The sequence below is a fragment of the Babylonia areolata genome, chromosome 5 (genome assembly GCF_041734735.1).
Source record: "Babylonia areolata isolate BAREFJ2019XMU chromosome 5, ASM4173473v1, whole genome shotgun sequence".
Taxonomy (NCBI): domain Eukaryota; kingdom Metazoa; phylum Mollusca; class Gastropoda; order Neogastropoda; family Buccinidae; genus Babylonia; species Babylonia areolata.
Window position 1 is genome coordinate 31,877,922 of NC_134880.1, and position 15,686 is coordinate 31,893,607.

Below are 15,686 nucleotides of genomic sequence, written 5' to 3' on the forward strand. Positions count from 1 at the left end.
GCTTTGTCAGACATTGCGCATTCTCGGAATTGAGAGAAAGTGTGGGAGTGGAACAAAGATCACACTTTCTCACAATCCCACGCTTTCTCGCAAATATAAACATCAGTTTTGCCCGCAGAAAGCCCAGACTGGCAAACAATTTCCTCTTGCTTCCATCCCAGGGGTCAAAGCAGGGTGTGTGGCCGTGACACACCGCAGGAGACAGTGTCATTTCCTTTGTATTCAGTCAGGGAAAAGGATTCTAAATATCGAAGAAAAGTATTCTCTGGTATTTTTTGGGAAGGGAGCTGAAAATGGCTTTACCCCCGGGATGGAAGCGAGAGGAAATTGTTCGCCAATCTGGGCTTTCTGCAGGGAAAACCCGACGTATATTATTTCAGGTAGTATTACGAGCTGTTTTTTAAAAAATATATCCGGCGTCCAAGACGCTAGTAACATGCCAGTGTATGTTCTGTCAAATCAAGTGATCCAGAGCGTTTGGCTCTTTAACTGGATGTAGGCTCTAAGTTGCCGAGTTCGACTTTTTATACCAGTCTTATGCCAGTTCGACGCGACATGTTTCAGCACACTTTGGTTGTGGTGTTATTGCTGTTTGATGCAAGACACCAGGATCAAAGGTTCCGGACCAGGCCATACACTTTATTCTAACAGAGTGGGAAGGGAAAATTTACCCAGACTAATGACTATGACCTTTGAGGCCCGCCCAAAGGCTTGTTCATGGTTCTGTTAAAACTACATACATTGCAACATGTATGGCAGGCACAAAAAGCTAAATAAGTGGTGTCTTATTCTTGGCAAACTGGTGAATACATGGTGGATAGATTTTTCCATTGGTAATCAAGCTGGCTCTTTAAGGCATTGACAGAGGACTGTCACTAGACTGTCTGGCAGGCTATTCTTGAAGGAAACAACTCTGAAAAAAAAGCCCATAACAGTGCATAAGGCGGTTCTTCAACTTGAACTTTAGCATTCAAGGCTGTTTAGGCCTGTTCACTTTCCTTCGATAGAACTGGTACTGTGCCGCATGTGTGGCTATTTGGTAAATGTCTATATTTCCACCAGTTATGTTGTTCAATGACTACACTCTGGATCGTACAGGACTGGGAGGTTGGCCCAGTGGGTGTCGAGTCTGTTCTTAAATGTGTTAAGGTGGTTTGCCTCAGTGACTGTCTCAGGCAGACTGTTCCACAAAGAGACTATCCTCTGGGAGAAGTAGGAGCTTCATATTCTTCTGGAGCTTCATTGTGTTTTACAGTAGATTCAGACTTTGGCAGTTGGGTGTCACAGAAACCTTGATCATGTCACCATGACGGTGTCAGTGCTCTTAGCTTAGCAGCCTCAAGGTCCCCAGTCTCTCAGGATATGCTTTGTCTTTTAGAGATGCCAGGAGCTTTGCTGGTTGGGGCTGCATTTCCTCAATCTCAGTGCACAAGGGTTTTCTGCTGTGGCTACCAGACACTGACCATATTCCAGTGGTGGATGGACAATGGCCTTATAAAGCAGAACAAAGGTTTGTTGCAACAGGTGGCTGAAGGTTCTGTGGTTGAGGCCAACAATTCTGTTAGCTCCAAGGTCCCTGTCTAATTCACTTTTCGCCAGAGTCAGCTGCAACTAACTTCCATCTCTGATCCTGGCTCTCACGTCATAACTTGCCTCAGATTTCTTCCCTCCCAGCTTGAGAATGCAGCACTTCTCTGGATGGAATGTGTGCTGCCATTTGCCAGTTTTCTAGCTGGTTCTAGCTATCTGGTTCAAGCCATTGTACAGGTCTTGAGTGCCCTGGTCTGAGGCAGTGGGATAGGTGGCAAGGCAGGACGGAGACAGAGTACTATACTGTACAATAAATGTTGACAGTCAATTGTAAGGCGGGAGGGAGACAGAATATAAAATAAACCAAATAAAATAAATGTTGACAGTCAGTCATAGATGATATGATGATTGTGATTAAGTGAAACATTGATATAGTATGCATCTCTATTGATTTACTGGAGTCAGCATGCTGATGCTGTACATAACTTTATTTTCTTTATTTTCTTTCTTTTTTTTTTAAACCAGGGCACTGTTGCAGACATGAAGCTGTGATATGTAGTGTGGTTGTGTGGTGCTAACATGTCCACTTTGGAAGCAAGAGAATCTGAGCGCATGGCATCAAATCCCACGCTCCACAGTATTTTCTTCCTCTCCACTAGACCTTGATGGCTTGAGTGGTGGTCTGAACGCTACTCATTTGGATGAGATAATAAACCAAGGTCCTGTTTGCATTTAGCAACGTAAAAAAATCCACGGCAACAAATGGGTTATTCCTGGCAAAATTCTGTAGAAAACTCCACTTTGATAGAAAAACAAATGCACTCTAGCAACGCACTCTCCCTGGGGAGAGCAGCCCAAAGTTCACTAAGAGAAATCTATTGTGACAAAAGAGTAATACAAAATCAAACAGCACACACACTTATGGTAATAAGTCAATGCTATAATCTTTTTTTTTTTTCAAAATCTCTGTGGTGTTCATAAGTTGTATGGAAACTGGTGTGCATTGCCGGGGGTTCTCTGTTCTTCCACCTATGGCTGCTTAGTAACTGGACTCATTCTGTCTCCCTCTCTCTGAACACTGTATTCATATATTTAGTGCATAATTTATCATTTAAGTACACTGCTTTCTGTGAGATGAGTTATTTAATTTAACTGTCTGCTGCAAAAAACAACAACAAAGAAAAAAACCCAACAAAACATTAACACCTGTGCCATGCATTATTCAGGCTTTTGTTGCATATTTGCCAAGCAGGTTTTGGTAATATAACTAGATTCTTATTTGCAAACTACTGCAAAAAAAAAATTATACATAACCCATACTTTTCTGAAGGGAAAATGAACACCAGTTTCTGATAGTTTTAACACCCTGGTTAATAACAATTGAACCATGCATGTGAGATAAACAAATTTCACAGTTCTGGAATATAGACTGTGTAAGTAAAAGCAGCTAAAATAAACCCAGAAAATAAATGAAAATAAAAAGTTGAATATGTGTATCCAGACCTTATGTCCGCAGTCATAAAGTCCTGAGTTATTGTCCAAACTTAATGTATTGTACTCAGTACTCTTATTCAGTCTAGTGTTCACTCGCTTTTTTTTTGGCTTTTTTTTCAAATTCTGCAATAGAATTGTCAGCAAACTTTCTTTTAGTCGTGTTTATTCAGGAAAAATGGAAATCACACACACACACACACACACACACACACACACACACACACACACACACACATATATATATATATATATATGTTATATTGTTATGTTTTGTTTTGTTTTGTTTTTTTAAACAAAACTTAAATCAATAATCACGCACACACACACACACACACACACACACACTTTCACTTACTCGTATGCGTACACAGTAATTCCCCCCCCCCCCCCCCCCGCCCCCGTACACAGTAATTCCCCCCTCCCCCTCCCCCTCCTCACACTCGATTTTTTTCCTTCCCTCGTCTAATATCACTTACAGTGAAAAGACGTGAAACTAAAGAACGAACACACACACATACACACACACACATCCTTCAACACTTCTCTGTACCATGTCCACTCACTTCATGCTCACTTCTCTGACAATATAAAACACAGTAAAGATTAACCAGACCTGCCAACTGATATCTTTTGAGTGGAATTTGCTTTAGTCTAGTACGCTTTGCTGTATTGTAATGCCCTTACATATAAAATGTTAGATGAATTTTTTTTCCCCTCACACCCACTTCCCCAGATTGATTTGAAGACTAGACACTTGAAAACAAGGCATGGTATCCCATTATTATCTTGGCCAGCAAGCATTTACATTTCAAAGTCTCTACCAGTCGTAACTTACTTCTCATTCAGCACACATTTCATAGATGGCAAACTGAATGACATGTTTTTATGTATGTTGCGGTGTGCACACATGTTTCTGTCTTTTGCAGAAAATATATAATGATTATAGTAATTATCATGGATACTTATTTAGCACACTATCCAGAAATCTGCTCTAGGTGCTTTACAAAACACTTTTGTGTACATAACACATTACATCAATGTTATGTACACACTCCAAAATGTGAATAACTACACACACACACACACACACACACACACACACACACACACACACACACACACACACACACGCACACACTGCATTTAACATACATGTACTTAGCAGCTACCCACCACACATGATAGGCATACACAAACACATACATGCACAAACAGACGCACACACACACCCAAACATATGCACATGCACGCACAAACATACGAACACACACAAATTAACATTTGTACACATGCATGTGTATGTGTACACATACATGTATGTATACACACATGGTCCAGCACACCACACGCAAAGAAGTGGACTTGCCACAATTGAACTTATTGCTGTGGGAAGAGAGTTTTGAGACCAGGTGTAAAAGAAGCGAGGGAGTCAGAATGATGGGGGTTATCAGGCAGCTTGTTCTACATCTCCCAAGAAGTTTCTGCAACATCTTGGGTAACAAAATCTCAGTAGTTTTTTATTTTTATTTATTTATTTTTTTTAACACACTGCTGTTTCAAGCCACTTGGGCCAGGTCTGAAATTTTGAAAACATAGTCTGTTCAATCTCTGTGGGGATCTAAAAATAACACTCTGGAATGACCATAAAAAGCGCGATTGGCTGCTGCTCCTCATGAATAATTTAAGTTGACATATCAAGCTTTTCTGCAGGTGCCTGTTGAGATGGAGACACATTGAAATAGAAACTGTACAGGAATTTTCACAAGGTGATGTGATGCAGATGCAGATATGAGGCAAATTTTGAAGCATTTTAGTGAATATATATATATATATATATATATATATATATATATATATATATATATATATATATGTATGTATGTATGTATGTATGTATGTATATAGCATTCCTCTCAACTTCCAAATATTCCTCTTGATGCAGAAAACATTCAACTCAAGTCTGTTTTGAGGTTTGCATGTCTGAAAAAGAATAATTAGAAAAGAATGAATTCAGTGAACACATTGTCAGAGGACATCACTTATGTATCTGGGAGGGAGTTTCTTCTCTCTCATCTCTGCATACTACATTTTTATGTCTCTTATCTTTTATTGTATTTGTGTAAGTGCCACTCTCTTGTGAGCTGAGGGCACACAGGGTGATGAGGTATTAACTAAGAACAACTTACTTTAGTCTGGAAATAAATTGATCTAATTGAATGTCTTGTTTTCCAGTCCTGATGGGAAAAAGATAAGAACAAAACTACAGCTGGCACGAGTGTTAGGGGATACCTTTGACTTGAGTGCATTTGACTTCCGCACTGGTCGAATCATTTACAGTGCTGTACGCAAGAGCAAACGGCAGAAGGGTGGCCATTTTGATTTTGTACGAGGTATGCCTTATTCAGTTTGCTCTTTCATTTATCTTGCAAGGTATTATGTGGTATACTTTCATGGTTATCATAGTGATTATGGTCTTAAGTTAGCTCAAGTTCAGAAGAAAATATCAATAACCCCTGTTAGCCCACTCTTTCTCGAGAATCCCAAGCTTTCTTGCATACCCGCTCATGCTTTCTCACTTTAGGTACCCTCCCACAATGTATGAGAATGCATGGGAAATCCCCCTCTGTTTTCATAAAGCCTTTCACTGCTGATAGTGGATTTCACTGCAGTTCAGGATCATTGCTTAATCAATTGTCAGGCTGTGATGCTTGTCATGTGACACTCGGTATTTGAAGCAATTCCTTTGCAAATTTTGGTTCAATTTGATTTGGGGTTGTTGGTTTTATTGTGTTTGTAAAGCAAAAAGTTGTTGAGCGCGTTGACAAGCCAGGACATGCAGTATAGAAGAGGTGGCTAGAATTTTGCTTGAATTACTATGCAACAGCAACAATAATGACTATGAAAATGTGGTAGAAAATGAAAGAAATGTTGCTGATCAACTAAAATGATTCTAATTATCCAGACAAGGATTACACTCTACCAAGTACATCAACAGGTAGGGACATGATCATGTGGGAAGTGGGTGTAAAAAAAAACAACAACCACCCCGAAACAGTATTATAGCTTGAAGTCTTTATTTCTGGGTTTCATTTTCTAATTCTATGAAATCCCCAGGTAAAAGCTTCAAGCTGAAATATTGTATCAGTGTGTATGTGTTCTAGCAATATTGTACAATAGCGTTTGTGGGTGGAAGGATGTGGATTTATGTGTGTGTGTGTTTGTGTTTAGAACAAAATCATAATGGAGGAAAACAGCATAGTTACACTTGGTTGTTATGTCCATTGAATTTGGAAATATTTCATTACCAATTCCATGCATAAATATAGAGACTTGAATTTTTTTTTTTTAATTCAATATTTGGCTTTATTTTTAATAGGAAATTTGGTTATCTTCCCATGATTGTGAGTTATCTCACCCTGTAAACTGATGATCATTACATTCTCCAATCTGAGGGTTCCGGGTTCCGGATTCGTATCTCAGTTATGGCCCCTGGTGGATAAAGGGTGGAAATTTTTCAAATCTCCCAGGTCAACATATTTGCAGACTTGCTTGTGCCTGAAGCCCCTTCATGTGTATACACAAGCAGAAGATCAAATCATCATTAAAGATTCTGTAATCCATGCAAGCGTCCGGTGGGTTATGGAAACAAGAACATACCCAGCATGCACACCCCAGAAAACTTGAGTATGGCTGCCTACATGGCTGGGTAAAAACGGTCATACACGTAAAAGCCCACTCCTGTACATACAAGTGAACAAGGGAGTTGCAGTCCATGAACAAAGAAGAAGAATATTCTCCATTCATTTTCCTTCAAAAAAACATATTTGTTTACATACTTATTTCAATTTATGTGATGTTTTTGTGAGGTCAGTGATTTTTTTGGCAAAAATTACAATTAGTTCTGGGAGTCAAAGGTAACTGAACTTAGTTGGTTTGATGTCTTTTCCCAACACAAATCTTAGAGAAAAACGGAAAAGAAAAGAGAGAAAACAACAGTGGACATGATTTATATAATGGTAATACAAGGGATGCCATTGACAGTGATGAGACTGACACAGGCACTTATTTGATTACTGCATAACACATAAGAACAAGAGAATCAAGGCTTTAAAGACTCACTTGTGATACATGCTTTATCCAGTAAAGGAATCATGAGAAAAAAAGAGATATAAAAAAGTTGTTATTTTGTGTTCTGTATTAAATGATAATAAGCTTGGGAGAGAAAAAAGGCATGCTAGCGGGATCGAACCATGGTTGTTCAGTTTAGAAGCAAGTAGACTTCCTCACAGCGCTATGGCGCATCTGATGTCGTTCAACCAAATTTGATATTTAAAGCTGTTTTTTGGGTTGGTTTTTTTTTAATTTTTTAGCTCGATAAAGATATGTGATATATATATAATATATATATTCAATATATGATTGTATTTGAGGTAATAACATTGTTTAAATGTTTTTAAAAAATATTTTATAAAATATCTTGTTTATTTAAGAAATTCCTTTAATTCGGCGGTAAAGGAGACGCAATTGTCTCCAGCACGCTGCAGCATGTTTTCCCAGATCTGAACAGCCTAGAGAAGGCTAACCAAAACTGAAAAGGTCGATTCAGTTTGTTTTTTATGTTTATACTAGTTAATTCAGTATCCACTTTAGAATATTCATATGCTGTAAACATGTCGATGGTGCAGTTAGTGTCACTGTTTGTGTTCTGTCCAGAATGTGTATTTTTCTTTTAATGGTTAGTGTCACTGTTTGTGTTCTGTCCAGAATGTGTATTTTTCTTTTAATGGTTAGTGTCACTGTTTGTGTTCTGTCCATAGTGTGCATTTTTCTTTTAATGGTTAGTGTCACTGTTTGTGTTTGTCTTATCTGTATCTTGTGTGTATGTATGCGTGGATGGTTGGTGTTGTTATCATGTGCTACCATTCAAATTGCACAGACACTTGGTAATATTTACACCGGTTTAATCCACTATCTTGATCCAGATATATCGTCACGCTTCCTGTGACCTTTGACTCTTTATAGTAATTATTTCCCTTGTATTACTATCTAGGTACAGACACGACATCCCTCCCTTACTTTAATTTAAAATCAGTTTAAAATTACCCAACAGATCTCAAACAGAATTAGTAATTGTTTTAGGTATGAAATACTATCTTCCTATGTAAAAGTACTCAACTTAATCAATTGGAAACTCTTTACATTGTGATTCACTCTCATAATGTCTGAATTTGTTTGGCTCCAATGTCTTTCATGTAGTCTGCGAAGACTTCAGATTTGAATTGCGGCCCATTGTCAGAGTGTATTGTGAGCGGCATTCGATGTCTGGCGAATATTGTCTTTAACACTGCCACAGTCTTTTCAGCTGTTATAGATTTCATGATGGCAATCTCGTAGTACCGGCTGTAGTAATCAATGACTACAAGTACTGAGTGTCCTGATGGCAGCGGTCCTAGGAAGTCCATCGCTAGGTCTTCCCATGGTGCGTTTGGTAGTTTGGTGCTCTTCACTGGTTCAGGCGGGTTAGCTCGGCTTACCAGTTGGCAGCCATGGCAGGTCTTGCAGTATTTCTCGGCTTGTTTCTCCATGCCGGGCCACCAAACTTTGGTTCTTAGGTTCTGTTTTGTTCCAACTATACCCATATGTCCTTCATGGGCTAGTGTCAGAATGCGAGGTCTCAATGTTTTGGGGATCACAATGCGGGAACCTCTCAGCACTATGTTGCCAACAGTACACAGTTCATGGCTCACAGCGGCGTACAGCTTGTCACAATTGTGCCACTGTCCTGTCTCTATGCATTGTCTGACTGTGTCCAGCTCGTCGTCTTCAGCTGATGCTTTTTCAATTTCAGCCGGTGTCACAGCACATGGCGTTGCGTTGTTTGTGACGAATCTGACGTGTTCTTCAGCTTCTTCAGAAACGTTTGAGAATGGTGGAGGGGTCTGGGTAGGCAAGAGTCTGGACAATGGATCAGCAATGTTGGCTTTTCCTGGGATGTACACGACTCGGAATTGGTAGGCTTGGAGTCGAAGTACCCATCTCTCGATCCGAGCACTTGGTTTCGAGCGGGGGCCAAAGATGGTCTGGAGAGGTTTGTGGTCTGTGAGAAGATCAAAGTTCAGTCCGTATATGTAGGGATGAAATTTCTCGCATCCCCAGACGATTGCAAGAGCCTCTTTTTCTGTCTGCGAATATCTCTTCTCTACAGCGGTCAGACTTCGACTTGCATAGCTGATGACTCTGGCTCCTTCTTTCTGTCTCTGGACTAGAACTGCACCTAATCCAACTGGCGAAGCATCACAGATGATTTGAGTTGGCGCCTTGGGATCATAGTAGCCTAATGTCTTTGCACTACCTAGGGCTTCTTTCAGTGACTTGAATGCTTCTTTCTGCTCTGGGCCAAAATGAAACTTTTCAGCTTTTCTGGTCAGCCTGCGTAGGGGCTCAGTCAATGTCGCGAAGTTTGGGATGAAACGTGCGCAGTAGTTTGCTAGCCCAAGGAAACTCCTCACTTCACTGATGTTCTGTGGCTCACAGGCGTTGATCACAGCTTCAACCTTATCCTTTGCAGGGTCAAGGCCTTTGGCAGTCAGCTTGTGTCCGAGGAACTCAATCTCGTCTTTTCTGAAATGGCACTTGTCCGGATTCAGTGTTAAACCTGCATCTGGAGTCTGTGGAGTGTATGCTGCAGTCGCTCATCATGCAGCTTTCTGTCTGGCACATGTATGATGATGTCATCTGAGAGATTGGCCACACCAGGGATGCCTTGTAACACCTGTGCTATTTCATGTTGGTATATCTCACTTGCTGCATTGATGCCCATCACCAATTGCTTATACCTGTAAAGTCCACAGTGTGTAACGAAGGTAGTGATGTCTCGTGAGTCTGGGTGTAGCTCCAGCTGGTGGTAGCCCATCTTCAGATCCAGTTTTGTGAAGACTCTACTTTCAGCCATGTCTTGCAGTAGCTCTTCAACTGTTGGTATTGGATGGCGTTCTCTCTGAACGGCCTCATTGACACGTCGCATGTCCACACACATACGGATGTCATTGTTGGCTTTCGGCACGATCACTACCGGGCTTACCCAGGGAGTAGGCTTCTCCACGGGCTCGATGATGTCACTGTTGAGAAGTTCTTTGATCTTGGCCTCTACCTTGGTTCTGAGTCCAAATGGTGTTCGTCGTACTGGTTGTGCGACTGGCTTTATCTTGGGGTCTACAGTGAGCTCGACTTGGCGTCCTTGCAGCTTTCCAAACCCTGTGAACAGTGGTTTGAACTTAGTCTTGATGTCTTCGTTTTCATCTGCTGACACGTTCTGAACATTCAGTCCGATATGAAGTACATTTAGCTCCATGCTAGTTTTTCTGCTAAGCAGCGGGTCTGCATCTTCTCTGATCACAATGAAGTCGGCTATAGCTTTATTTTCACCAGCACACACTTCTGCTTCAAAACAACATACTGTCTGTAGTGGTGTAGTTGATGTGTAGGGGTACAGCTTTTTGGTGCATTTCTTGATTTTGTGTTCTTTGTTCTTTGACTTCAGTTTTGACCACAGTTTTTCACTGATGATGTTGATGTCGCATCCGGAATCAACAATACAGTCAACAGGCACACCTCCTACTTGGATAGTGAGTTTACTGTCTCTGACGGTAGTCTCCCTAGTCATGAATACATGGACCGTCTCTTCATCGCTTTCTGATTCTGAGTTTTCTGCGTCAAGCTGATTCACTCGATTTCTGTTTCCTCTACTTTGCTGTCTACCTTCCTCTTGGTTCTTATTTTTCCGTGGTCTAGCATCTCGATGATCTGTCCTTTCTCTCTTAGATCTAGAACGGCACATTTTTTGGAAGTGATTTGCTCCACCACATATGCGACATATTTTGCCTCTGGCAGGGCAACTTGGGTTACTGCCATAGTGATCAGTATTACCACATCTATAGCACTCGCCTTTGCTTGACTTGTTTTTGTGACTGTTCGTTTTACTATTAGTGTGTATTCTGGCCACTGCTCCATTTCCACCCGAATGATCTTGTTTCATCTGTCTAGCTTGTTCATCTACGGCTTCATGTGTTGCTGCAATCTTGAGAGTCTTTGCTAAATCTAGTTCATCTCCCTGTTCTAGCAGTTTGCGTCGCAATCTGTCAGATTTCACTGTTTGCACAACTTGATCTTTGATCTGGTCTTCTATATTATCGAACTCACAACCATCTGCGTTCAGTCTCAGTCTACCCACGAATTGAGCAACAGTTTCCGTGTCATTCTGGGTTAGTTTTCTGAACTGGTGTCGCTGAAATGTCTTGTTTGGTTTCACTCTGAAGTGTGTTGTCAGCGCCGTCACTGCTTCATCATATTCTGTTGCTGTTCCTTTGTCTGGAAGATTTGCAAAAATGTCTCTCACCTCCTTGCCTGCCGTATATAGCAAGAGTGCTCTACGTTGTTGCCTCACGTTGTCTGTACTGTCCTCGTTGACAAATAAACCAACACTGTCTGCATTTGCTTTGAACTGTTCTATCCACGAAGTCCACTTGATGCTAAGAGTTTGTGCGTCACCTACCGCTTCAAACGCTTGTGGTCGTCCTAGAAGGTTTATACTCGTCGCCATTGTCTTATCTGTATCTTGTGTGTATGTATGCGTGGATGGTTGGTGTTGTTATCATGTGCTACCATTCAAATTGCACAGACACTTGGTAATATTTACACCGGTTTAATCCACCATCTTGATCCAGATATATCGTCACGCTTCCTGTGACCTTTGACTCTTTATAGTAATTATTTCCCTTGTATTACTATCTAGGTACAGACACGACAGTGTTCTGTCCAGAATGTGTATTTTTCTTTTAATGGTTAGTGTCACTGTTTGTGTTCTGTCCAGAATGTGTATTTTTCTTTTAATGGTTAGTGTCACTGTTTGTGTTCTGTCCATAGTGTGTATTTTTCTTTTAATGGTTAGTGTCACTGTTTGTGTTCTGTCCAGAATGTGTATTTCTCTTTTAATGGTTAGTGTCACTGTTTGTGTTCTGTCCAGAATGTGTATTTTTCTTTTAATGGTTAGTGTCACTGTTTGTGTTCTGTCCAGAATGTGTATTTTTCTTTTAATGGTTAGTGTCACTGTTTGTGTTCTGTCCAGAATGTGTATTTTTCTTTTAATGGTTAGTGTCACTGTTTGTGTTCTGTCCAGAATGTGTATTTTTCTTTTAATCATGAACAAGAAACACGATGTCATGCCGTCTTCCAACCAAACTGGGAAGCGGGATTATGGTTTTTTATTTATTTTTTTAATTTTTTTATCCAGATCATATGTCAACAAAATAAACCGTTAATGATCTAGAAATATGGACACACACACACACACACACACACACACACACACACACGAACACTGAGTTATAACATTGACTCACTTTGTTTACACAAGTGGGTCACTAAATATGGATGAAAAATGAACAAGTGGTGTTTTTTTGTTTTTGTTGTTGTTGTTGTTTTTATAGGTTACAGCAAAACTTTACTGAAAAAATGAAGTGATTAAAAAAAATATATAAAAAGATAGGGGGTTTTCATCTGGTCTTTATCAAACGTGGTACAGTGATTGATTATGGCTCAAATTAGAATTATCAGGTCAAGGTCTCAATGATGCATGATTATAAATTGTCCTGTTGCAAGATGGTTTGCAGGCATCACAATAGTTTTGAAAGCCTTGGCTTTCTTGTGTTTTCGTTATTTAGGTTACCACTTGTATTTTAGATGTTAATTGTTGTGTGTCTGATATCTAAAGTTTGTAAAAGTCAGTCTGACCTCAACTGCTCACCTTACTGTTGTGTAGCAGGTGAGTATGTGGACTCCACCCTTGTGTTGCCCATCCGCCAGACAGCTTCCATCTTCAAACAGCCTGTCACTGTGAAGCGTAACCGTCCAGAGAGCAAAACCAAGACAGATTTAAAACATGGTGTTCAAGAGCAACCGAAACAGGCAAGCACTTTACATTCTTTACTTCGGGAATATGACTAATTAGACTAAATAACATTTGAAACAGAACCAGGTTAACAAGCCTACTAGTATTTAATGTACAACTGAAATATTTCATGGCTTGTATTAGACCAGTACTTGATGTTTGAATTAAACTGTCTAGAATGAGATAATACTGACCAACATTTAGCATCAGAATAAACAGAGTTTATTGGTCAGAATCAGTATTAATACTGGTGTAAAATTGTATTGACCATTATTTATATGTGAGAACGAGAACGAGAGGAGACTGCTTGATATTATTATTAGTACTAGAGTAGATTATGTTGGCCTGTAAGTAATTTTAAGACAACGGTAAATATTTGGATAAAAGGTTGAAGTGCAATCAATGTTATCACTAGAGTAGATTATATTGGTCAGTACTTAACACTTTGGCTGCTGATGTTGATTTTTGGCACCCGCTACGGAGGCTGCCGATGTCGCCAAAAGGCGACCAAAACAGGGTAGGTCATTCACAAACCAACCACTTTTATTTTGGGGAGGTTTGAAAGGCCATATTTTGTGCATGTGACCAGGCCAATCCCCTTCTATCGATCAACGCCATCTTTTCAGTACTTCTGCAAGTTTTTGAGTGAATTTATTATAGTTTTATCTGCAACTTCGATCTTTTCATTTTCCAAAATGGCTGCATTGATGAGCAGACAACGTTACTTCACAACTGAGCAAATTATAGAGCAACTGAGACTGCAGCCAGGCCAGCAAAATGAAGATTGGGCCAAGAATTCCCATATGATGATGAAGAAGTTTCATTGTCTTAGGGGGAGAGTGATAGTGGTGGTGACTGGGCACCGAGCCAAATAACAAGCCGCGAGCGTACGGGGCGTGGCCAGACGAGTGGAGCACATGTTCCTGCTAAGGCCACCACATCGGCAGCTGTGAGTGACTGATAGTGAAGGGGAAGAATGTGTTGCTCAAGTCACAGCGTCTTGTTTCACGTCGGAGACCAACAACACAGCGTGGCCATACGTGGGTCAAGTTCGACTATATGCCAACGACCAGGAAGGAAGGGGCGTTCTACCAAGCCCTGATTTGTTTCAGTGGGTGTTGTACCACATGGATGATCCCTACTGTCCTGCAGAATGGCTTCCAAATTTTGTGTGTGTGTGTGTGTGTGTATGTAGTGTGTGTGTGTGTGTGTGTGTGTGTGTGCTCGCACATGTATGTCACTGAGAGTGTGTGTGACTAAGATTAGGTTGCACTTATTTTTTTATATGAACAGATCAGAGGTGCACTGTTCATTCACTAGTAGCATATATAAAATTATGTGTGCATTATATCAGACAAGTGTAGGACACTGAAGAGCAAGAGCAGTATGTTTATTTACCACACAAATATTTCATGTCAGTTTTTTTTCTTGTGAAGATTATGGAGATACACTGTGTAAAGCAATGCCAGTGCAAATATCTATGTTTTTGCTATTTGTGCACTTGTTTGAGTATGATAGATGCAGTATTTGCAGTTTTATTTGCAGTATTTATCATTAGCTGATAATAAATCAGCTGTTATATAATTATTATTGATTGTATTTTACTTTTATTTTTGCTTATGTGTTTCAGGTGTCCTTGTCAGCACTGACAACTTCCATCCAGTGGACTTCTTTATGCTTTTCTTCCCAGAATCAGCATTCCAACTCATGGCTGACCAGTCTAATCTGTATGCAGAGGAGCTGCTGTCAGGCATCACTAAACTCCGTCAACATTCAAGGCTGAATGCTGCCAAAGACGTCACTGCCCCTGAGATGAAGGCATACACAGCACTTCAGATCGTGATGGTGCTGAAATCGAGGACTACTGGCGGACATACTGGCTGCTCAACCTGCCATTTGGAACCATAATGTGCAAGAAGCCATTGTGTCCCACTCTGTGCTTTGAACTGTATCATACTGAGGAGGACCACAGGAAAGCAACAGCAACCAAAATTCACAGTCTCCAACAGTAAACAGTTCAAACCTGTGTACATATTTGTATACATATTTTACCTCCATTCATTTATTTTCTGATTTTAGTAGTATTTCAGTTTAATCAGATAGTTGTAAAGTGTATATATAGTTCCACCACAGTAAGATATTTCAAGTGAGGACACTGTGAAACCTTCAAGTGAAGTGACAGAAATCATTTTTCTACAAAAACGCAAGCTCATTTTGTGTGTTTCCCATGTTTTTAATTCTGGATTACTCCATTACATGGGAAATATAGTTTAACTACACATATCCACTAGTGCAGACTCCAGCAGGGGTCTGATTCCTGTCCTGTGCAAACTACTACCCGTCTATACGGAGAAAACGAAATTAGCTACAGCCAATAACCTCCCGAAGTAGGTTACCTCCCCTTTGCATCCCTGACTAGCGCCCTCATTTTCCGGCAGCCATCTTGACTCCTGCTCCTCTGCTCTGCATATGGCTAAGTTTTTTTTTTTTTCATATTTTCTGTCTGTCTATCCATTCTTTGGTACTCTCATTTTGTGTCCGATGGTGAATCACAACAGGTCACAAAACTACTTGGCCCGATTGGGCGATCGAGCTCAAATTAAGGCGCGATCACAATCAACCGGCGGACACAGTGAACACTTATAAAAATTGTGTTGACACATACTTTCAAAAATTAAAATACAAAACTCATTTAATTATTCTTTAATAAGCCTTG

General features: G+C 40.3%; 1 pseudogene across 1 annotated transcript; it reads left to right on the forward strand.

Moving 5' to 3' along the window:
* The first annotated feature begins 293 nt into the window (after nt 1–293).
* On the forward strand, nt 294–14,768 carry LOC143282025 (methyl-CpG-binding domain protein 2-like; annotated as a pseudogene). Its single transcript, XR_013055203.1, has 4 exons — nt 294–380; nt 5,257–5,414; nt 12,845–12,987; nt 14,601–14,768. The product of XR_013055203.1 is annotated as a methyl-CpG-binding domain protein 2-like (transcript).
* The last annotated feature ends 918 nt before the right edge of the window (nt 14,769–15,686 follow it).